We start from the raw sequence: 25,170 nt of genomic DNA, 5'->3' as shown, positions 1-25,170 counted from the left end.
GCAGTACATTGAGTAAGTAGCGTCACATGGGGGAACCCCAACAATTACATGAGCAGGTATGGCAACACATAAGAGGTCCACGTCAACTGAAGAAGCCCACTGCCTTCTACGCTGACATTTTCCAACTTGCAAGTATTTGAGTTTAGCACTTGGTTATTCTTTCAGCAGAGAAAGCTAAAAAAAAAAAAAAAAAAATAATAATGGTGAAGAGCAAGCCGGAGAATGGGCAAAAAGAAATCCACCAAATGCTAGAAATACTGTGATGTAAAATCATGACACTGAGCCTTTATCACCCGGAAAATTATGATGTTGAAGATCCTCAATACAGTCCTCTTCTACCTGAAGTAATAAAGTAGTGGGTAGCACGGACTTTCGCTGGCCAAGCTCTCATACAGGTTCTGATATTCCCAACAGCTATCAACCCCTCTGCTCTGTCCCCTTACTCCAGACATCTTATTCTTCTATTAGTCTGCTGTATTTCCTACCTTGTATCTCCAAAAGAGGAGACTCTCCTGTTAACAGACTCCTGCCTTCTCACAGCCTCTTTAACTTTCTGCCCTGGGTGTCCCCCTCTTTCAGGCTGTGCCTCTAATGTTCTCAGCTTAAATCTCCTACCGCCCTCAATCTCACAACGCTAGCACAGTATGTTGTACTTGGACTGTTCTTCTGGCCGTCTGGGATTTGCACTGGCCAGCATGTATTTTGACATTCCAAAAGTGACAGTCTTCAAGGAGCAAGTAATCCTCAACCTTCACTAGCACTTGGGCAGCAGCACCAAGCAGATACACTGTAGGAAACACTATTTTTCTCTACTGACCCACCTGAATCTGTATGGCAGAAGGTTTTGGTACAATAAACAAAATCTGACCCAGAGGAGGAAGACCACTGTTTCAATAAATGTGTGAATTGGTATTTTTATAGGAATATCCACTATCCTGCTGAACTGGAGTGGGACAGGCTCAGGCCCATTTTCCCAGGAATGGTAAAATCCAGAACCCAGAAAGCATCCAAACTCTGCCCAATTTTAGCTTCCTTAAAGAAAATTCTTAAAATGCAGTGCCAAAATTACCTATTCAACATTTTTTAAAATATTGTAATGTTGTGTTAGTTACCATGCAGGCAGTAAGCCATTCAGAGGAGTTTTGTTGGAAAAAAACTGCAAAAACTCATAGTGTTTAGTCAAGTGTCTAATTTCACATGTGCCTTTAATCTAATTGACCTGAACAGGACCACCACGTTAAGTTACTTACTTAAGTGTTTATGGCCCAAAGCTAACACATGGGATGCAACCAAATCAAGTGACAAGTAGTTTTTTCTATGCCTTACTACCCTTCTTTGAAAAGAAAGATCAGGATTTGTAGTTCTTGGGGAAGGAGTGCTTTTTTAAGAGCTACCTTCAAAAAAGGGAACAGAGAGAAGCATAGACTGGCATTGTAGAAGAGATGCTAAAGAAAAAGGACACAAATTTTAATTTTAAAGCCACCCAATTTCCCCTGATAAATACACAGAGCCATAGCAAGTATAAATAATGCTATAATTCAGGCAGAGAAAAATGAGATCTGACCGTGGGCAAAAGTGTTTGCCCCTGAAAAAATCTTCCCCAAGCAAAAGCAGTAGCAGAAACTTCTTAAAGAACATACTCTGGAGGAATAGCAGAAGAATTATTTCGCTAGATGGCTCTTATTTCAAAGGTCTGTGTAAGAAAATAAATTCCTACAGAACCTCAGAAGGTCAGCTGTTTTGTCTGCATGTGGGACCTCAAAGCAGAAGTGCACGTTTTACTCTCTGCTGAAAATCTTTAGATTTTCAGCCAGATGAAGTTCTGAAAGATCTTGTGTCATCCAAGCTGATAAAAGGTTATCAAAAGAACCAGGAGAACTTGAGAGCCCTCATTTAATTTCACTAAAGATACATCACCGATACGCACTATTTTATTAAAAATGTGCTGAAACTGTTTTTACTACAGACATACCATGACTTCTTGTTGGCATTGAAATTTTTCTTTTAAGTCCCTTGGTTCTTAAAGCCCTGAAAGATTCAATATGAGAGTAACATTCATGCAACCGATGTAACTGTGGGGTTTGGTTTTTTAAAATTTAATTTAATAGTTATGTAGTTAACAGTTTATTTGACAAAGAAAAAGACGTGTGACTTCTATACAAAAGAGACAAATCTGGCCTTTGCTTCAAGTTAGTGCTGTGAAAGACAAAAATGAGCACAGCTTGACTTCAGAGCAGCTCAGCACCTGCTCCACCCACCAAAGGAACGAAGAGCTGGGGCTGTTTGGCACCTTTGAGAATCAGGGGAGAATTTTTAATTTAAAGACTTCTTTTTCCTTGTCATCCTCCCCAACGGAAGGACTCAAAGCATCGACAGGCAAAGATTATCATGTTCCCGGAATGACAAATTGAAACTTCTCTTTGCCTCTTTTTAATCCATTTCTGCTGAAGTTAAGCTTTCTTTTATCCCTTAATTGAACTTCTGGCTATTTCAACTCGGTATCTTTCACAGACCCATTTGCGGACAACATGAAGCATTTTGGTTTATTCATTCTGTTGACACGCAGCCTGAGATCTATACAGCTTTAAAAGGGAAGATTTCCAAAGCCAGAAAGAAGGAATAGCTCTTAAGCCTACAGAGTTGCTTCACAGATTTGAATCCAGCCTCAAGTCTGCCACAGTCCCCGTTCTGTTCTGGCGCTGCAAAGTAGGGACAAGACTCAAGGCATGGCCACCGCTGTCCGAAGAGACCTATTACAGCAGTTGTGCAACGGAAAACCATGCAGGAGTGTGTTTTGGGTATTGGAGACTCACTGTGAAAGGTGTGTCACTAGATCATGCCCCACTGTTATGCAAACGATAAAGTAGACCATGTGGATTACAAAGAAAAAGGCAAGATTAACTGTTAGAAGAGATAGCCTTAAAACATCCAGTCATGCTCGATCTGTGAAGCTGCCACTAAAAGCAACAAGTGAGCAGGAAAAAGAGGAATTGGGGAAGGAGAAATAACAAAGAGAGTAACACTACCTACTGTAGTATACATACCACTTCCAAATTGAATTACAGCTTCATAAATATATGATCATTTTTATGGAATCTTTATTTGAATTAAAAACCTTTATTTGTCTCTGTGCTGGTTTTGGCTGGGATAGTTAATTTTCTTCACAGTAGCTGGTACTGGGCTGTGTTGTGGATTTGTGCTGGAAACAGTGTTGATAACACAGGGACGTTTTCGTTACTGCTGAGCAGGGCTTACACACAGTCAAGGCCTTTTCTGCTCCTCACCCCACCCCACCAGCGAGCAGGCTGGGGGGCACAAGAAGCCGGGAGGGGTCACAGCCGGGACAGCTGACCCCAACTGCCCAAAGGGATGTTCCAGACCATACGGCATCAAGCTCGGCGTGTAAAGCTGGGGGAAGAAGGAGGAAAGGGGGGACGTTCAGTGTGGTGGTGTTTGTCTTCCCAAGTCACCATTACGTGTGATGCAGCCCTGCTCTCCTGGAGATGGCTGAGCACCTGCCTGTCCATGGGGAGTGGTGAATGGATTCCGTGTTTTGCTTTGCTTGTGTACGCGGCTTTTGCTTTACCTATTAAACTGTCTTTATCTCAACCCACGAGTTTTCTCACTTTTACTTTTCCGATTCTCTTCCCTGTCTCACTGCGGGGAGTGAGCGAGCGGCTGCGTGGGGCTTAGCTGCCGTCTGGGGTTAAACAATGACAGTCCCTGAACTGATTTTAATAAGCTATGGAAAACCAAACATACAACATCATACAGATTCCCAAGTAATACTACATCTGTATTCTACCTCCAATGCTATTAAAATGATACATGAATGAAGTAATTTCTTCTGAAATGTCATCAGATCCAGCCTTTGCTTGAATTTTTAGATAAGTTATTTTTTATACAAGTTATGACTTCTCTCATCTGGTCCAGCCGTGCTATTCAGCCAACTGTTGGATTTTTCAGCTCCAGAGATGAAATGAAAGATGTCCAACCCTGCACTTAGGGACCCTACGTACCGCTTACGACTTCTGCTCTTGTCGGGGTTTTTACGTGCTATTCTGAACTCCTTTTTGAATGAGGGGACTGATTGTCTTCGGTATTGTTTTGCCTTCATCAGAAGGTAAGAACTCACCGAATGGACCAGAAAGTTCTCTGTACCTGTCACAGGGCTGAGAACAATAAGGTATTAAGCTGTTATGAAAATCTATTCAAATGGAGCATCTTTCCATAAAAGAATGGCTGCTACCCAGAGCAAATCAGTTTTTGAGTTCTGAACTGTCGCACAAAGGTAACCTCCAGAGAAGCACGCAACAGATCCCGCAATGAGAGACTTCGACCACATAATGAGGACATTCAGGACAACTCAGAAATAGTCAGAGACAAAAGATGCAGGGATGGATCTGGGGATGTGCTTTAATAGCAGAGGAAAATTTTTTTCATGTGTAAGAAGGAGGAAAAGTAGCTGCAAGGCAGGGAGAGAGAAGACAAACTGAAAGAGAAGTGCCACTATTTTAAAAAAGCTAAGGTAATGATCTGGGATCCCTGACTAAGCCTACAGAGGACATCTGGATGACGAGGAAGTTAAGGCTAAGACTGATTTTCAAGATTTTGGTGGGATTTGCCTATAGCTACATATTTCCTGTGTTGGCTGAAATTCAAGTGCAATTCCCTCTCCTCTGCCCTTTACTCCCAAGCCTTTATAAAACCTCTAGTTATCTTCCTCTTACCTCCTGGAAGAAATTGGCTCTGGATCAGAGTGCCCCTCTGTTAGAATAGATGTCTAGTAGGGACTGTAGGGAGGACTTTGGACACCCATGCCACCACATACCTGTTTCTGCAGAGATGGGATGAAAAGGCTAAGAGGTATCCAAAATAGTGCTAAAGATGCGGGGGAAAGAGACAGTGCTACGACCTACTCAGACAAAGGAAACAAAGGAGAAACCCATGCTGCACCTTGGCAAATGTTCGCCAGATGACATTTCACTTCCCAACATCATTTGTTTGATTTCATGACGTGTGTTTGTCAAAGAGCATACATTCAGTGTGCAGCAAGTGGGGCAAAGTACTTAACTCAGTTATCAGCAGAAAATGGGGAAACAGCATATTCTTTGACCTTTTCTTTTGAATTTTCAATCCTGTTTTTCAGGCACCACTAACTAATACCTTTAACTGCAACTATTAATGTCTCTAAAGTTTCTCCCAAGATATGCTTCAGTTCACTTTCCTGCCCTAGCAGAACATTGATCTCTAATTTGTTAACACTCACAGCTGCCAAAGAAAATGAAAACCTTTGTGAAAAGGACAAATCTATTCAAAGTTCTTACAGCTATTCAGCCAGGCATCTAATCTGCATGTAATTGTAGTAGTCTTTAATACAAACGTTCTCAATCTTAGAGGTGCACGTGTAAATGCATGACTATATTTACATCTCCTGCTGATGACAAGATGCCTCATCTGAATTATTCCTATTTACAAGTTTTCTTCTCAGTCTCTCCCCTTTCACTGTTGCACATTATAAATTACATTCTCCCTAAGGTATCAATGGATATTATTTCTCCACATCCTAAAGCAGGCTTTCCCCCCCCAAAATGGCATACGAACATGTCAAGTTGCCAAGTGTGTATAGGACTTGGGTATATTCGTATAACGTATATTCGTATACATCGAGGCGTATAGGAATGGGTATTGCAGCTGATGCCCAAGAACTGTAAGTTGAGGAGTCCCTTCTACCAGTGGCATCAGGTACAGACTGCAGCACTAGGAACAGCACATTCATAAAGGATTTAAAATTCCCGTTGTTGGTTGCCTTTGTGGAATTAATTCTTAATTACAGAGCCAACGGGTCACTTTTGCATAGCAAAAGCCACACTATAGGGAACTACATCAGCTCACAAGCAAACTAGGATCAGCATGAGTTTTGAACGGCTGTCTGTGGGTTACAAGGATATCCCAATATTTTATAACAATGTACACAGATGTACATTATATCACTAAAAAAATACATATTTTTGCTACAGAGGCAAAAAGTCAACTCAGCTTAAGTCTTCTACTACATTCACGCATAGCTGCAGCTGTTGGCTGCATGGATCACTCCTACAAAGTCCAGTGGTGTTAGAGACTCAAGGGCAGACGATTTGAGCTTACTCACAAAGCTGTTGTGGCAAACTTGTAACAGAGACGGCTCGGAGTTCAAGGTAGCTCTTCTTTGGACTACAGCAGCCATGATTTTAAGATCATGTTCCTTATCCTCTGCAGTCAGAGGAATGATCTGGGAAAACCACTTTAACCACCTATTTCAAACTCATTTTGGTCAGCCTTCAGAGGCAGACAGATTTCCTATTAAAGTCGTTGAAAGAATAAGGGAAAATTGCTTCTGTGAATTACGGGTGCAAATTTGGCTGGATTACCAGTCTCTGCTTGGAGGCCAGCTACATGTAGAGTTCTTCAGGGGTCTATACCACAGCCATCCCCATTTAACTTCTTTATCAATGACCCAGAGATGGAGTGCATGCTCACCAAGTTTGCAGGTGACACAAAATTAGGGGCACATGCCCCATGAGAAGAGGCCAAGGAAACATCACTTGTTTAGTCGGGAGGAGAGGAAGATCTGGGGGGACCTAACAGCAGCTTCTAAAGCCCTGAGAAGGTTATCAAGACGGATACAGGCTCCTTACTGATGTGCAGTGGGAGAACAAGAGACAATGGTTGTAAATCAAAACGATAGTTTCCAAATAGATACGAGGAATAATATTTTCCTCCAACGGAAAAAGCAGGGGGTCAGGGATCCAAAGAGTTTGTGGTATCTCCAGCCTTGCAGGAGATCCGACCGGACAAAGCACTGAGCAACCTTGTCTGTCCTCAGTGTTGATCCTGCTTTGACCAGGAGGTTGGACCTCCCAAGGTCCTTTGCAATCCAAATAATTCTATGAATATGTATGCTTACACTCAGTGATATATCTGATATAAGAATGAAAATCTGTTTTGGCTTGTAGATGTGCAATCTGCTCTGCAGCTGTATGTGAAATTCATCTTATGGCAGAAGCCCAACATAAAGAATCACAGATTAGCTATATCTTCTTTCAAATAAATGGAAAGTAGCTGGGTTTAGCTTTGTTTATTAGATCTACCACTATCACTGCTCAGTGAGATTGGTTGCCTAAGGGCATAATGAGCACAAGATTATCATTTTTTGACAAGCACAATGCTGCCACAAACAGCACTTACACGCCAACCCTCAAGAGATCGAGAATAAAGTTCTTGAAAGAAATTCTAAAATATTCCGTCTCTCTCGATCCAACAGCCCTGGCAACAGTGTCATCTCAGGCTTGTTCCTGTCCCTATATCACAGCTTCAAAAAGTTTTGTCTTTGTTCTTCTGAACTGGTATCAGGTCATGGTAACTTTCCTCAGGTAACTGTCTCAGCACAGCCAACACCAATACTCCACTGAGACTCAAAAATAAGTTTGACCAATACTACCAAACCTCTCACATCGTGGAATTACAAGCTGCAGCATCCAAGTAGGATGAGCATATTACTCAGGAGCACTTTAATATTTGCATTTGGTGAGATCAACGGTCTTTTTTGGATATTGCTGGCACAAATATTGCAAACAGTTGGTGTCTGCCTGTTTACATCACTATCAGGTGAAAAGATTTTGATGATGTCAGGATCAGCAAGTCAGTAAAGAGGAGGCGAATATGAGGAGACCATCCTCTCATTGTGCAAAGTTCATGATCCATACCAAAACACCTACGAGATACCAAAGCAGAGATTCTATCGATCACAAAATACCAGCTGACTGACAGCTGATGCTGTACAAGAGCTAACCAAAACTGTAAACAACTACATATCAATAACAGTTTTTGGTGATTATTAAGTGACTAAAGTACTTCAAGGATGGTCTTTTGCAGCTGCTTTGAACACCATGTGTGAGCAGTGAGGAAATATCAAGACTAGTATAACAGGAATGCTGAGGATATTAAAAAATTCCTCAGTGAAAAACATTGTATGTACTTGTTTGGATGACTGATAAGTACCTGAATCCAAGAAAACTACGTTTTACACCCGGGTCTAGACTGAGAACTATGCTCATATTTAGTGAAGCAAGAAACAAAACGAGCTCCGAGCATGTTTAAATCAAACTAATGTGAGAATTTTTCAATGCTTTTACAATAGTGTATCCCAGCAGACCCATTCTATTTGGAAACAGCCTTCTGAGAGAAATGCAGCCAACACTAAGGCAGGTGGCCTTCTCACTCAGAAACCTGCTAAGTAAAAAAAACCAGGACCTAAGAAAAAGAAACCGACTAAGCGTCTCAGCATGCCACAGTGTAATCATTAGCACCAAACACATTGCTCTGGAAGTTAAAAATGTGGTTCTGTTGCTCCCAAGTAATAAGGCAACATGCCACAGAATTCCTACAGCTGGATGATACACTAGGCCAAATAATTCAAATGCAAACCTCTAAAACATTCATAATTTATAACTATGTTTTGTGACTGCTAAAGATGATTCCCACTATTTACTGGGCTTCTTTTTCCTGCATTCTTTGCAGGTTCTGTTTATTCCTACTATCCATTGCAATTCTCTCTCCCACAGTGCTCAGTGCATCTTTCAAGTAGGAGCCGTTATTCTGCCTTTCAGCCTTCCTGCAGGTATTTAGTGTATATGCTGTCCTATATATGTATATTCCCCTACAGGTGTATTTATTTTTCCTTTCCATTCAAAGTGATCGCTTGTGTTACATACCCGCATTTCTCCAGACACCCACAGCTTTTTGGAGACATCTCTTCCTCATTAGTCTGAACAGATTTTTAGTTGCTTCTTGAGAGCACATACATACATAGTCCCCCAACACCACGTCCATTTCTGTTGGCAAATGTTGGAAACTCAAGATTTGCCTGTGTAGGTCACTGCTGTTATTATGAAGCAGGTCTGCTAATCCCTCTACCCGTGCTGAAAATGATCCACAGTATTTGTCTCTTCGGAAGGGACTCATCACGCCTAACCTCAGCTACCTATAGATAGATGCTTAAACTACACTTCCTCGGTAATCAACAGCCAAATAGATGGGATCCTTCCATCAACTTTGAGCGGCGTCTATCTCTCACCAGCATCTATTGAGTGAACCCAGACATTTAATGCAGACTAGATGTTTCCACTTTAAGCTACATTAGAGAAAATGCATCAGTGCTATAGAACCTCACCAAGAAGCACATACAAAGACACCGTAATTCAGATCAACTTCTCTGCGACAAATACTCTGTTATACACTTGTACTATGCCAATATAACAGCAAAATAATACATAACAACTGAGGGAAGAGTTACACATAGTAGTTCTTTTCAAAATACCAGAAACCCAACCACAATCATTTATAATCCTCCTTCATTCCTTACAGCAACAGGTCTAGCTAGATAAATTATACCTCTTTATCGATTAACACAGTTGCCTGATAAATCAATGGAAGTATTTGCAAGTTTTGATTTTTGCATTTTATTCTACATAACACGTTATATCTATATAAAGTATGGGAATATTCAGAATGCACTTGAAATAGTCAATATTTTTTCTCCTCTTTTTCCCTCCAGAGTATCAAAGCTACTCAACAAAAGCGCCAATATTTTTGATTTAGTCAGCTATCTTAAATCCATTATGGAAAAAACATCCATTTTGTTATTATGAGATCTGGAAATACCTTGTAGGATCTACGGCATTGTAAGCCCGCTGAATACTAAAGTAGCTTTTTGAAATACTGCGTGTATTACTCTAATTATTTATTCATTCTTCAGGTGTAACAAGTGGTAAGGTAAATTCTCAGAATCAGCAAGCTTCATTTTATAGTGCCAACTCATAGAATAAATTAGGAGGCACCTTCAGAGGTCACCTATTCCAAGTCCGTGGCTCAAATCAGGTTCAACCAGACCAAGTTGCTCAGGACCTTCTCCAGTTGAGTCTTGAACACCTCCAAGGATGATTCCTCATTTGTATTAAGTCTGTGTCCTATGGATCATGCCACCAGGAACTGTATTTATGGTACCTGCACACTGAAGCTTTCTATTTACTCTATCTCCACTTTCATACTGCTTCTTAAAGCCTGAACAAGAGGAGGAGTAAAATACTCCCAGTAAACTCAGAGCCACATGAAAACAGGTTCATGTGCCTGAAAACTTGTTTTAATTACATCAACTAGTCAAATAAAAAGACAACATATGTCCCCTCAAATATTGTCCATAAATCCCTGTTATGTTAACCACTCATAAAACTCCCACTTCAAAAATATTCAACACACAATATGGGACAAGCACAAGAAGCATTTTACACTTGGTTTTCCAATATAAAAGCACAGGTCTTGTAAGAATTTTTCATTTTTTTATGAAGTTCTTTCAATTTTACAAGTATCTGAAATCATCTCTTGTCAGCTCATGGCAATAATTCAAAGAAAAAAAATCACTGAAGTTTTCAAAATTTAAAAGGGTCATCTGTTTTTGAAAAAGCATTTAAAAAAACCCAAAAACATCTTCATATTTTCTAACAAAAGAAAGTCCAACCTCCACTGTTATCCAATAATTCATCTTACCTATACACAGCAATGTTTTGTTTTGCTCAGTTGAAAGCCTACGGAAATACTACTGCCTGTTGAGCCGCAAGAGATTCTCAGTCTTCAGCTTTCTGCATGTTATTTTAAACATATAATTAAAGAAAGTTTCAAAAAATTAACTGACAGTAGCAGCAGTAAATTCTTAAGAAGGAAGGAAGATCACGAAAGCTGTTTGAAATGTGTAATGAATACAGTATGGTCTGTATTGATTTCAAGGGGCGTGTTATGCTGGCAATGCATTATTTGATAGCATTAAGTCAAAAAAATGGTGTACCTATTCACCGGTATTAAAGGGGACAAGACAGCAAAGGTATCATAGAATCATAGAATATCTACAGTTGGAAGGGACCCATCATGATCCTAGAGTCCCAGTCCCTGCTCCTCGCAGCACTACCTAAAATTAACCATATGCCTAAGAGAGTTATCCAGATGCCGCTTGAACTCTGGCAGGCTTGGTGCCATGACCACTTCCCTGAGGAGCCTGTTCCAGTGACCAACCACCCTCTCAGTGAAGAGCCTTTTCCTAATGTCCAACCTGAACTTCCCCTGATGCAGCTTCATTCCATTTCCTCATGTCCTATTGCTGGTCACCAGAGAGAGATCTGCTGCTCCCCTTTGAGGAAGTTGTAGACTGCGATGAGGTCACCCCTCAGCAGTGAGGTCACTCCTCAGCCTTCTCCAAGCTGAACAAACCAAATGACTTAAGCCGCTCCTCCTAAGTCTTGCGCTATGGCCTTTCACCATCTTGGTTACCCTCCTCTGGACACGCTCTAACAGTCTGATGTCCTTCTGATATTGAGGTGCCCAAAACTACACACAGTGCTCGAGGCGGGGCCACACCAGTGCCGTGTAGAGTGGGAGAATCACCTCCCTCAACTGGCTAGTGACGCTGTGCTTGACGCACCGCAGGACGCGGCTGGCCCTCCGGGCTGCCAGGGCACGCTACCGACTCGTACTCAACTGGTCACCAACCCAGACCCCCAGGCCTCTTTCTGCAGGGCTGCTCACCAGCCTCTCCTCCCCCAATTTGTACGTGTAACCGGGATCACCCCGTCCCACGTGGAGTACCTGGCACTTGCTCTTATCAAACTTCAGACGGTTGGTGAAGGCCCAGCTCTCCAGCCTATCCAGATCTCTTTGTAAGGCCTCTCTGCCCTTGAGGCAGTCCACAGCTCCTCCTAGTTTACTCTCACCGGCAAACTTACTTCATGTACATTCAACTCCTGCGTCCAAGACGGTTCAACAGTTTTTCTTCTAAATACACCAAAATGAACAGCTTCAACTACAGGAAACCATATCAAGGTGGCTCGTGTACGGACAGACAGGGCTCCCGTCTGCCTGACACGCAGGGGAGGAACAGCACCCCCTGAAAAAGGGGCTCCTGGACTCCTAATTTGAGACTGTGGCTCTTGTCTTATTTCAAACCACCTTTTCTTTTCTCTTTATGCTTTCCTGAACAATATATAGCTTCTAAAAAAGATCATCTTGGCATGTTGTGTTCACTTCCAGCGTTCCCTGCTGAACGCAAAGCTCGCGCAACTGAAGCCCAGTGGGAGGTGGGGATAATAAAAAAACTGAAAATCTCTGTATTACTATTGTAATCATCAAAGCCATGCATACATCCAGCACCTCACTCTACTGTAAATCCCACAAAGTAGGGTTTGCTGAGAAATAATGCAGGAGATAGAAGTCACTACAGGCTAGAATACTCTTTAATACACACTTTTCTAACTTGCATCATGCCGTTTCAATGCACTAAACAGCAATACACGTGCAACACCATAACCACCTGATAGGAAAAATAACAATTTGCTATCTTAACAATGAAACCTGTTCAAACATGCAGCTATGGCGCACACTTTAAAAGCCTGTTAGGCAAGTTAAGCAAGAAATTATGAAACTGTGTTTTAAAATATTGCCTTCACATTTCTAGACATTTTGCTGAATAAAATGGTTAATACAAAAGATTACATGTTTTAGTCCGCTTAGTTCTCTAGACAATAAACTGTGTGCTAACTTCTTCTGTATATTTTATCAAAGAATTCACTGTCAGTATGATATTTTGATGATTACCTTGTTCCTCCCCTGCTTGGAGAAACTGAGGCAATGAAAAAATGTTGAATTTTCCAAGGTATGAAACAGAAATAGGATTATTAAACAGATTTTCTGTTCAAGCATTTACTCATTAATGAAAGGCGAAATTGCCATTTATTCAAGGAATAGAGGCACCTTCTATAACATGGGTCAAAATGCAAGTATTCATACCTGTAGAAATCTGTAATTATAGTTTCTATCACGTTGACCACTGCCAAGCACTACGATGCTTGTACTTTTGAAAACTGTAAGCTAGTGAGGATTAACTACTGAAATCAGTAGCAAGCTTAGCACAAACAGACATTTGAGCTGGCATGCAGCAACAATTATCTGCAATGCTTTTAAAAATACATATGGTATCAAACACCAAAAAATATTCTGCATTACTGTTGCAGTCTACTGGGAACAAGGAATAGCTTCTTTGGACTTCATGTTTGATAAAGATCTAGACAAACAAGTAATATATTTTCTTGCAGGAAAAATCCTTAACCGGAGTACGGTGGTACCAGATATGGAAAACACTGAAATGTTATTATGGTAAGACATTTTTTAAAATTATAATTCTTCTCTGAGAATTAGACATATGTTTGAACTCTTCTGCTATGGTTCATTTGAATTTGCTTCCTAATTACTGCAGCTATGTTTTTGTGTTTTAGTGTGCATAAATACATAATTCCTACGTGATTATGGCCCACGGTAATGCAAACAGTTAAACTCTCTGACATGGGGAAAAAATAAAGATTTCAAAAGTGGCAGAAGAGCATCTACTCATTTCAAACACATGATTATCTTTCCATATTTCAAAAGGAAAGGCCTTTTGAGGCACAGAAATATGCATGTGAATAGAAATATATTGAAAAGTCTCAGCTTTCAGGTATAATGCTTTTCAGTTAGAAAGGCATAAGATGGGGGAACTTTCAATTCTCTGTGACACGCTTAAAGGGAGCTGAGCACGCCACCAGCCTGGCTTTATCATTCCTGTCCCCGCTCCCAGCTACCGATGCTTCACCACCACTTTTGCTAAGCTGTGTCGATATCCCAATTAAAAACTACACGAGCAAGAACGAGCCCCTCCGCAGCGGAGCTGGACTGGCTCCACACCGTGCGGGCTATCAGACGCAGAACCCACAAACAGGCTGAAAAAGAGTTAAGACAGAAAGAGAGAAGAAACCTTCACCTTGGAAGTATTATTGTAAAACTGACATGTTACTTTTCCGTGAAAGATCTCACAAATACACCAAACTCAACACCAACTGTTTCATCCCGTTTGAAGGAATGGGGAGTCAGGGATTTTAAAGGAATCTAGGTAATGCCCAAGACAAATTGGTTTTGCTCTCTTCAAAGCGAAAACTTGGCTGAAAAGAAGTTGCCACTAGGCTTGTCACCAAGTCCATTATTCTGATTTTCTCCCCTCCCATTTTCCCCAGTTTTCTTCTTTCAACCCTCCCAAGTCATGAATTTGAGTTCCTTCTGCCACCTTTAGAGCTAGTATTTTAGTTTCTGGGGAGTTCCACAGGATACAGAAAAATACAGAATTTTGAATTTCGGAATTCAATTCTCAACACAAAAAACCACTTTATTCAACCTTTCACTCCTCCTGCACCAAAGCCTGGCCAAAGCGGAGCTGTGGGATACAAAGACTGGTGCATCTGCCTTACCCCTCAGTTTGCACTGGGATAATAGGTGGCTGCATCCTAAGATGTTGGTTCAGCTCTTCGCGTGGCCAGACTCTCCCTGATGTTGAGAATATCATCACTAGGCGTAACAGCTCCTGGGCAGGACGTGGTATCTTACACAATAAAATGAGCTAAGGAAGACAATAAGCCTGTACTGGGAGCGGGACACAGTACAGAGCACCGAATTTCCTCGCGCACGGTGCAAACACCGTCCTTTACACAAGGCTGTCCCAAAACCCAGCATCCTCTGTGCTTACCCTAGAGAAACAGGAGCAAGGATGAAATCCGCTGTCCCTCTTCCCCATACGCACACGTTTACACGCGCTGAACCGCCAAAACTTCACGTGACCACGGCTGCGTCTGAACCGCGGCCGATGGTTCAGCACCCCTCAAATAGCCTCCCAAAACCCATCAGCTGCCCGAGGTGAACGGCGCGTCTCCAGCGCGGCGCCTCCAGCGCGGCGTTTCCGCAGCCCCTGGGGCCGAACGGAGCCCTCCCTCCCACCGAAAGCCAAGCTATTAAGAAATTGTTTGTCGACTTAGATCGGATTGATCATTTATTTCCCAAATTCCTTTTCCCATCATTTACTCATTATACGCCTCCTCCTGATGCAAGAGGACATTTATTAGCTGCTGCATTTATTGTGCTGGCAAATAGAAACATTCTGCAGCATTTCCTGGGGATTCTCTCATTTATCTATCGCTTATGAGACTGAAGTATTTTTAGGGGCAGAAAAAATTAAAATATCACTCAGACTGACAGCAGTGAAAATGAAGCCGGTGTGTGCTCGGGAAGGCTACTGCAGCCTTTAGGTTTACGAGACTATTTACAAAAAAAAGCGTGGCAACATTTCACATAAACATTATTGCTTTATAATGAGAAAAATTACTAACTACTGCTTAGGCAGAAAAGAGAGTTTTTGAAAGAGAAAGGGCGCTCAGAGAATATTTTAGTGCACAAAACGTCATTGATACTTTTTAAAATTGAAAGTATATTTAAATTAGGTACTTCTTGGCTTTAAAGGCACAAAGGACAGAGAACAGAAAACAAGTGAAAACAGGGACTGGTCTGTATTCCACTTTTTTACATCCAATGCTCAGCTTGCCCAAAAGTAAAATCGCTGTGCAATTTTTAAAAAGTATGTATATATTAAAATTATAAATATGTTTAAGAGAAAATATTTCTATCAGATTCCCAGGAAACTGAAAGAGACTAAAAGATTATTCCTGTGGAATTATTCCAAATATCAGTCTATATATAATATATAACCAGTATAGTAATATAACCAGTAAAATCTCTAGAAGGTCTCCTACTAATTCAGTGTTTCACTGAAACTCTAGATTGAACCACCTGACAAGTATTTTCTGAATACATTACCTTGACAAAGAAATCCAAGCAAACTATCTCACCGAGTGCCATTTTAATATAGTGTTAACTTAGTAGAGTATTTGTTCCCAAACTTCAGCTTCTGTAAAGGGAAGAGGGTGGGAGGAGGGAACAGACCTGGGTGAAATGAAAGCTGCTTATTCATTAACTACCCATATGTTAAAACATTTTGCCATATCCTATAAAATGCGATAAACACCGCCTTCTAACATTCAGATGACAAATTTCTTCGGTTAGTTCCATTTTGCCTATCAAAACAAAAAAATTCTCTCTCGTGACACTTTTCTTTGCCCCTCAAGAAGGGGAAGGGGAAAAGCGCGGATGAAACTATAAATGAAAACAGCTACGGCCAAACCACTGAAGGGTGACTTAGGCCACGCTGACACGTTTATGTGTAACTGCACTCATCCACTGATTTGCATTCATAAAAGCGAGCGGTGCTGGATGAACAACCTGCTTAGCCTCACCAGGATCCGGCATGTGCTTCTGCGGGACCGCCATCGCACGGGAGAGAAGCGCTTGCTCCCACGCCGCACGCGCAGCCAGGTCGCGCTCGCTGTGATTTCCAGTCCTTCCATCAGACGAGGCAAGCAATGGCAGAGGCGTTATCCAGCTCTCCTGATGACATGATTCCGGACATGGGAATAAAGAAGAGGGAGAGCGAAGGAGCTGCCCAACGTGCTGCTTTTCGAGTGCTTTGTTTTTCAGTATTGCCCCATATGTTCCTACTCCCATCACAGTTTATCCTCATCTGTATTTTTTCCAGCGTAGGAGGAACACGTATATGAATCACAGAATCACAGAATCGTCGAAGTTGGAAAAGACCTCTAAGATTATCAAGCCCAACCATTAACCCAACACCACTAAACCATGTCCTGAAGTGCCATGTCTACACGGTTTTTGAACACTTCCAGGGATGGTAACTCCACCACCTCCCTGGGCATCCTGTGCCAATGCCTGACCACCCTCTCAGTGAAGAAATTTTTCCTAATATCCAATCTAAACCTCCCCTGGCACGACTTGAGGCTGTTTCCTCATCTTATTGTTAGTTATTCAGGAGAAGAGACCAACCCCCACCTCACCACAACGCCCTTTCAGGTAGTTGTGGAGAGCGATAAGGTCTCCTCTCAGCCTCCTCTTCTCCAGACTAAACACCCCCAGTTCCCTCAGCCGCTCCTCATCAGACTTGTGCTCCAGACCCCTCACCAGCTCCGTTGCCCTTCTCTGGACACGCTCCAGCACCTCAACATCCTTCTTGGAGTGAGGGGCGCAACACTGAACATGGTATTTGAGGTGTGGCCTCACCAGTGCCGAGTACAGGGGCACGATCACTTCCCTACTTCTGCTGGCCACACTAGTGCTGATCCAGGCCAGGATGCTGTTGGCCTTCTTGGCCAGTTCAGACTTCACAAACACCAACAATCAAGTGACTTTAACACAAACTGAAACACTCTTAGAGAAAAATAATGATTAGTGATGACCAGTTGTTGGGATCACTCTGCACAGCTCAACCTTAAGGAGAAGGAGCTGTGGCGTTGAGCTGCACGGCTCGACCTTAAGGAGAAGGAGCTGTGGCATTGAGAAGCTGGTAAACAGCTGGATATCTGCACGGCTCGGCCTTGAGGAGAAGGAGCTGTGGTAAACAGCTAAGAAGAAGCAAGAAAAACAGGGACACCTGCAAGCAGCAATCCTGACTGTGTGAGGGGCGCGTGGACAGCGCGTGATATCTTGTATATAGCCAACTGCAATAGTGTGTGTAACAAGTTGTAACCAATCCTGAGTGTGTGCGCAGTGACTAAGAGAAAATTAAGATATATATTGGAGTCAGACAAGATAATAAACGGCATTGACCTGATCATATTGGTCGTACGCGTCATGTCCGAGACTTCCGCGTCAACCAGTTATCAAGGGACTGTAAATAAATGCCTATTCTTAAACTACAGTAGGAGGTCAGTAAATGCTGACATCCAGAGCAGTGATAATTGTGTAACTGAGGAAAAGTCAGGGAAAAAAAAATTACAATTCAAGCAGTGAGGACTTAAAAGCTGCAGGTACAGGAATGGATTTATGAAAGAAAGCATCTTTACAAAGCTACGCGATAGTCGGATAAACACAAAGCACTTTATAAATAGCAATTCTTGAAAAATATTCTCTCTCTGTTTCTTGGGTCAGTAAATCCCCTATTTACTACCAAAATCTCTAAGAATTTGAGTTTTAGAGGGTTTGAGCATCCACATTTCCAATCAAAGTCTATCCCACCTTTCTAAGCATATCTCTGCATAATGCAGACGGTGCAACCTCAAAAAACACCTTCCCCCATACCTGAGGAAAGGTGAGTGCTGAAATTCCGTAGGAAACGACACTGGGGTATCCTATAGCCTAAGAAAGAGACTTCAGGGTGAGTTCAAAACATCATTTTTGGCCAAAAAGCACAATGAAATATAGCAGGAAGAGTGGCAGGAAAATATCAGGGTCAGTTCTGGCCAGTGATGGAAGAAAAATGTAGTAAACCAGAAGCTATTCAAGAAAACAAAGTTGTAAGACTAATGATGGGTTAGAGAGATATACTAATGGAGATAAAATAAAGGGAAAAAATCCACCCCACAACTGCATTACAAAAAGCGCAGCGTGTTTCAAAAGTCTTGAGAGATCACATAAACACTTCCCTGCTGCTCTAAGTTACTAGCTTACATCCAGTATACCATTATCCCTAGGTCTTTTGCAAATTCTTACAAAATGAAAAGATGGAATTATTCATCTTTTGCCCCAAAATAAAACCATCCCAAACCACGGTTTTGCACACAGTGGCTAAGTTAAAAAAAGGATTGCAAACAACCTATATGAAACTACTGGTTACACGGTAAAAGTTGTCAAGCATCTTACTGCACAGGGAAAAAAGCCTGGAATATTAGTTATCACACTCCTTTTTTGGTCTCCATTTATATAAAGACACACATACAGAATGGAAAAATAATCTATAAAAAAACATTTAGAGAAACATCAATATGTACTATTCAGCGTGGAACAGCTCCTTATTTTGTTATTAAGCAGCATTTCAGCGTTGCTATTGATTGGATATGTGATAGTGAAAGATGAGACAGAAACAGGTATTTTTTTAATGGGAAAATGTCTCTGAAGAAAATGCCATGCATTTTTGTTTGGCTTAGGGAAAAATCATATGGGTGAGGTGGGCATTTAAGAACTAGCATATTAGCTATTTATTCAGAAAATGGTAAATAATACCAGAAAAAATATAAAATCAAGGCTTAAAAAACAATTGTTCAGAACGTTGATTGTGGCTCAGCAAGACGTGGAGGTAGCGCATTAATGCAGCACTCCAGTCAGAAGGCTACAGCTCAGTCTGTCTTTGTCAATCAGGCTGAGGTTTCGGATATTGTAATTGGTAGCAAGTTTCCTAATCTCAACCTGCCAGGCAAGAAGCGTTCAACAAAAGCTCTATCCCCAAAATATAATGCAATTTGAAGAGAGAAATTTTCTAATATTGGCAACATGAAGCCAGATCACAGGTTGGGTTGACAGCTTTATTATGCTAAACTGACAAAAACATTACGCTCTGGTCAGTACTAAAAAGGGTGGTTTTCACGAGCAGTATGGAAATACAAAGCACTGGGAGACTCTGATGAACTCCTACTTTTATCTCATTGGTGCAGCGTATAAGCTTAGACATAGAAAAGTCTCCTGGCCCAAGTATAAAATGAGAAATTAATCTATCTTGATTTTAGACTCCGGTCTCCTGCTGCACCAATCTGGGGAAAACTGCAAGAACCCGCTGTGGCAGCTGAATATCCATTTAAAAAAGACGACACCAGTAATTTCACAAAGGTAATACAATTCATTAATAATTACATGATATGATATACAGTAGTATTCCTCAAATGGAAGCCATAATATATTCTATTGCTTCTATCTGAAAAGTGTTTGGAAATACAGTTATGTATTGATATACACATTTTAATACACACATGTATATTTATTTCATATGGAGAGGGAGTGAGAGAGAAACAGATAGCCAGGGAGACTGATAGAAGCAAGAAAAAAACACTGAGAACACATAAAAATGGACGAGGGGTAACAATGATGGAACTGTTTTCTTTCAAACCATGGACATTTACAAAATGCTGCTATACTGACCGGTTAAAATTCAAAACTACTGTTAAGTGATACAACATAGGCATACCCACTTAGAATTTAAAGGAAGGAAGATCTACAAACTGCCTTTTAGCAAGTCTTTTCTGAAATACGGGAATTTGGTTAGGTCAAAGAAAACAGGCATTACTGGAAGCATCAGTTTAAATAGCAGAAGAAAGAAAAAAACCAAGTATTTTCAGTTGTACCACATTTATTAAATTAATCTCTCCAGACAGAGGACTATGAAGCATTCCCATAGAGGCAAACTGGAGAAACTTGGAAAGCTGAGGAAGTCGTAAGAGATTCCTTTACAGAACATGTTCTCAGAAAAGATGCTGGCAGTATACACCAAGGGTCGCTTTACCCATCACAGCCTCTCGATACTTAAAGGGGGCCTATGAGAAAGATGGAGAGAGATTTTTTAGCAGGGCCTGTTGCGATAGGACAAGGGGTGATGGTTTTAAACTAGAAGAGGGTTGATTTAGACTAGATAGAAGGAAGAAATTTTTCCCAATGAGGGTGGTGAAACGCTGGCCCAGGTTGCCCAGAGAGGTGGTGGATGCCCCATCCCTGGCAACATCCCAGGTCAGGTTGGACGGGGCTCTGAGCAACCTGATCTAGTTGAAGATGTCCCTGCTCATGGCAGGGGGGTTGGACTAGATGACCTTTAAAGGTCCCTTCCAACCCAAACTTCTATGCTTCTATGATCTATGGTAAGAAACATACAAAATATAAAGCAAATTTAAAACACAGTGATTATTCCTTTTGCTATATATGATGTCTAGAACAGAAATCTATTTGATGGCTATTTTGTACTGCAATCGACAATTTGGAAAAACCTACCGGTATTATGTGTGTCCAACAGAAACAGCACACATTGCACTTCATCAACAAGTACAACTTAGCGAGTCTGTCAGCTCTCTGCTAGAGCTAATACCATTTCTTCGTGGGAATAACGACAAAAGGTTTGCTGAGCTCTCCCTGGGTCTCCCCTAAGTGCCCAGTACATAGTATCATCAGTCAAAACCATCTCCTACTTTGCTGGTTCCAGCCTCAAGTCTTAAAACACCATCCCCACATCACTGCTATTTGATTTTGAAAGACATGAAAGAATGCAGTACAAATGTGTGAAGAGTAAACATGTTTGCTCTAGCAAATACAAACTTCTAAACACAAGAGGTGAGAGCAGAATCATCCTGTGGTTATGAAATTCTTGCTGATACAGTCATGCAGGATTGAAGAAAGTAAACAAACTGATAACTTAAAACAAATAGCAACAAAAATGTTTAAACTGCTAAAACACATTGTAGGGAATAAAAATGTTTGTAGTTATTATACTGCTTTATAATAGTCCCCCTCTGTTATCTACATCTTGCAAACTACAGTTTACAAAAAATGTCGTAAACAGATTCTGATTATTTAGTTGTTGAGATTTGCAAAGGTAAACAAGACTCTGAAGCATCTGAACAAATGTGGAACTCGCATTGTTTGCATCTTAGCACTTACGTTCATTATAAACACCTACAAAAAGCCAATACTTGGCTGTGAAGCTGAACTGTGTATCATCTCCTTTTCTGAGAACTGAGGCTATCACTGCAAAGCATGTTGGTGCATTCTAAGCCTTGAATAGAAAAAAGGAAGAGATCATTAAATTATAATTTCCCTACACAATTGGTATAAGCATTTCCTACCAACAGGATTAGTATGAATGCAAGATCCCAGAATAAAGCTGCTCAGCAGTGAGGATGGCAGTTTAGTGTCTAGTAGATTTGATTTCTTCGAAAATCCTGACACATCATAATAGCAAAATCCTATTTACTGTAGCAAGCAGGATGGATAATACTATTTAACACCTGGTATAGTATGTGCCATAAGCTCACAGCTTTGTGCTCTGTGTGCTCATCTTACCTTAAGGTTAATGCTCCTTGACAGCCTATTTGGTAAGTAGAATCCCCAAATTAAGTGCCGAACCTACGATTTGCAAATCCTTCCTCAAAATTTAAGTCATGAAAAAATGGATGCAGATAAGAGGATCACATTTCTAGAACTTATATCTATATTCTTGGGCTCCGACCTGGCAGTAAGCCCTGCATGGTGCAGGAGTCTCACTGCACAAAGGCCACTGACGCCAGCAGGACATGCACAGAAATTATTGAAACGGCAAGGAAGAACTATCAGGACAGTAACTTGTTGACTGCTAGATCTGTATCATATCTAACACAACGCTGAAACCTCCAAATGCTAACAGAATAATTTTATTACCTTTCACCGTATGCATATTTACGTGCATACGACTCAATACTTACTGAAAGTATTTCTAGGAAACTCACAAGCACAGAAACTTAGCTCGGGTGAGAAATACCCTGATTAATATGGGGATACATACCTTGCTCACTCACACTGATAAACTAAGTAGTTGTGTCACACAGCAGTGTATTAAAATTAATTCCCTTCTGCTCCTATGACCAGGGGCATAATTCTTGTAATGATGCATAATAGCATTATGAAGCAATGTAACATGAAAATAGTTGGATTTGCTGAAGAAAATTTGAACTAGGGAGAGCTGCATCACTCTCGAAGCGACAGCAGCAGGCAGATACACCTCATCATGAATGTCTGCATGAGGCCAAACCTACAGGCAGAAGAGGGAGCAAAAATATTCTAAGGCAAAAGCAACTGGGTGAAGGAAGGATAGGGTGTCAGCTGCTCTGCAGACAAGATGAATGCAACTGTTGATGTTGACTGGAACCTACACACCACAGCGACATCAGAGATGCAAGGATGGTTATGAAGTCTATAGCCAGTGGGGCTTGGAATTGACATTGAAACCAGTGGCACAATGGAAGGATGACGGACGTGGAGGAGCTGAACAGAACAATGATGAGTCCAACAGGACACAAGTGTGTGATTCTCTGTGTGTGGATACACACATGAGACTATGTTAGAGAAAGAGGCCACAGGCTTGTTCTTCCAGGTAGCAAGCTACTCAACCTGCCCGAGATGTTATTTTCTTTTTGCTTGCTCTGCTATTTTAAAAGAAAAATCTAATGCTTTAAAATACCACTAATGCCACCTTATTACAGTAAATAATTAAGACAATGTAGGGTACACATATGTCAGTGATTTGAATACTGCTATCTCGGGGGGGGGGGGTTGCTGTAGTCAAGAGGCACCATTAGCCTGTCAGCAGACAATGAAAAACACCGGCAAATTTTTCTCAAAGCTTAATGTGCAAACTCTTAAATAACAGCTTTGCATCCCAGTCAGATATACAGATATACTGTAGCATGAGAAGGTTATTCTTTAACTCCTTTGTTAAACTATCTCATTTTGCTTTGCTGCTGTGGAGCATGTAATAACTCATAGCTTATATGCTATCTTTGACCTAGAAACACTGGCAGCTGTTAAGGGAATCGCTGGGTTTTGGAAAGTATCAAAAGGTTTTTAGCACATAAACCAAATTTATGAACAGATATTGCCCTGGAGAATAGAATTGTTTATGTTTTAGTATCACAGCTGTCACTGGCATACAGTTATTTTGTCCTGTATTAATCCTCTGTAAAAGGTTGAGCATCTTCACTCAGTCACTGAAATATTTTATAATTGACAGACTTCATCTGGCACTGAATATGTATAGTAATTTTCTTCATAAGGAGCACACTGTGCTGACACTAATCTGTTCTGTTGTCATCTCCCTTTATTATCAACATCTGCATTGTTTTTTCAGCAGCATTGAAGAACACAAATATGAAGCTTCTAATTGAAAAGGCTAAGTAATCAAAAAGCCAATTAATCATACAGATGAGCTCTGACACCCAGTGATGCAACAGACAGAAATACTACATACGTATAACTGAAGTATTTTTAAAGTGGGGTTATTTGATGTAAGAATGATCTGAGAATGTAATTAGCATTCTTTGTCACAGGTGACAGACTCACATTGACAGTCCTTCATACTGACATTGCTTCTCCGGGCTGCACTGGCTCCGCTCCCGCCTTACCTCCCGTTCTCATCCTTTCTCTGTTGAACAGTCCATACTCTGACTTTGTGTACTTTTCACTGAAATCAGGACACGTTTAGGAACAAATAAGCAGCCTATTACTGTGCTCTGTAATTTCCAAGATGTTAGGCCTTTCCAGACCTTCCTTTTTTCTTAAAGCTCTATTTCCATCCCAACGCTCAAAAATCACCAATCCTGAAACTCACAGATAACCTTAATAATGGATGCAGGCACCAGCCTCAGTGAAGCTGGGATTGCAGGAGACACGACCTCTCTGCTTTTGCAGGTTTTCATTCTGTAATCTCCACGCCTCTGAAAAAGTTCAAAGCCAGATTTGGAGCACGGAGTTCGTCTCCTTTCAGAGCTCAAACAACTCTCTTTTTTGTGTTGAAGAGATATATATGCACATGTACTTTGAAAACAACCCAGATGACAACTCGGCAAAGCAAAGGTTCCTTAGCTTACAAATAAAAAGTCAGAATGAAAAGACAAGCCTTAATATCACGAGAGCTCCACTGTGAAGACAAAGCAAACGTCGTCCACGGCATAAGGCAGTCAATTTAGAACTGCCTGCTGCAGTCCTGGAGGCTTCCAAGTCCAAGAAGAGAAAGCAAGAGATGGCAGAGTTCACCTATTTCACATCATTTGGGGGATGACACTTCAGTAGTACGCAAATACGGTTATTTAAAGTTCATTATCTCACCTGCACACAACGACCATACACTCACATGCACGTTAACATGTGATTCCACATGGGAAGCATTCATTTAACAAGAGCAAGCGAAGGCACTGTATCAGCGACCTACTTTAACATTAAAAATAACAGAATAAAATCTTATTTGCTGCATAGCGCCTTAGAAAGGTAAAAGAAAAGCTTTCAGACAAAGAATTATTGTTTATCACACAACCTTTGCCATGAATTACCGCAGCACTACTCGTGTCGTAATGATAAAATGGAAGGCCGATAACTAAGAGCAGAGGTACAACCACTCTGTAAGAAGCCAGCTCGGATGAGATAATGCAGACACTTTTTCCTCTAACACCAGCCAGTTATTTAAGAATAAGCAAGGTATTCTGTTGGGGTTTTTTTGCGAAGGAATTTAATTTTTAACTGTTTAAATAATGCACACTTTTCGAATCATTAAACTAATTTACCCTCATCCTTTCAAACTATTTTTCATTGCCAAGAACATAACTTCATTAATGTCATCTTCAAAAAGGTAGGACAAAACACTGAGACAGTATCTGATATGCTCTC

The 25,170-nt window shown here is 41.1% G+C and overlaps 1 protein-coding gene across 1 annotated transcript in view; it reads right to left on the bottom strand.

Moving 5' to 3' along the window:
* Positions 1-25,170, bottom strand: part of CHCHD3 (coiled-coil-helix-coiled-coil-helix domain containing 3) — a gene marked incomplete at both ends in the record, with an annotated part of 171,446 nt that overhangs the window by 37,584 nt on the left and 108,692 nt on the right. The gene's annotated exons all lie outside the window — the stretch shown is intronic.

This window comes from Phaethon aethereus (assembly GCF_964289735.1).
Source record: "Phaethon aethereus genome assembly, chromosome: 1".
Taxonomy (NCBI): domain Eukaryota; kingdom Metazoa; phylum Chordata; class Aves; order Phaethontiformes; family Phaethontidae; genus Phaethon; species Phaethon aethereus.
The sequence above is the reverse complement of the archived record's forward strand: the minus strand, read 5'-3'. Positions and strand labels throughout refer to the sequence as shown.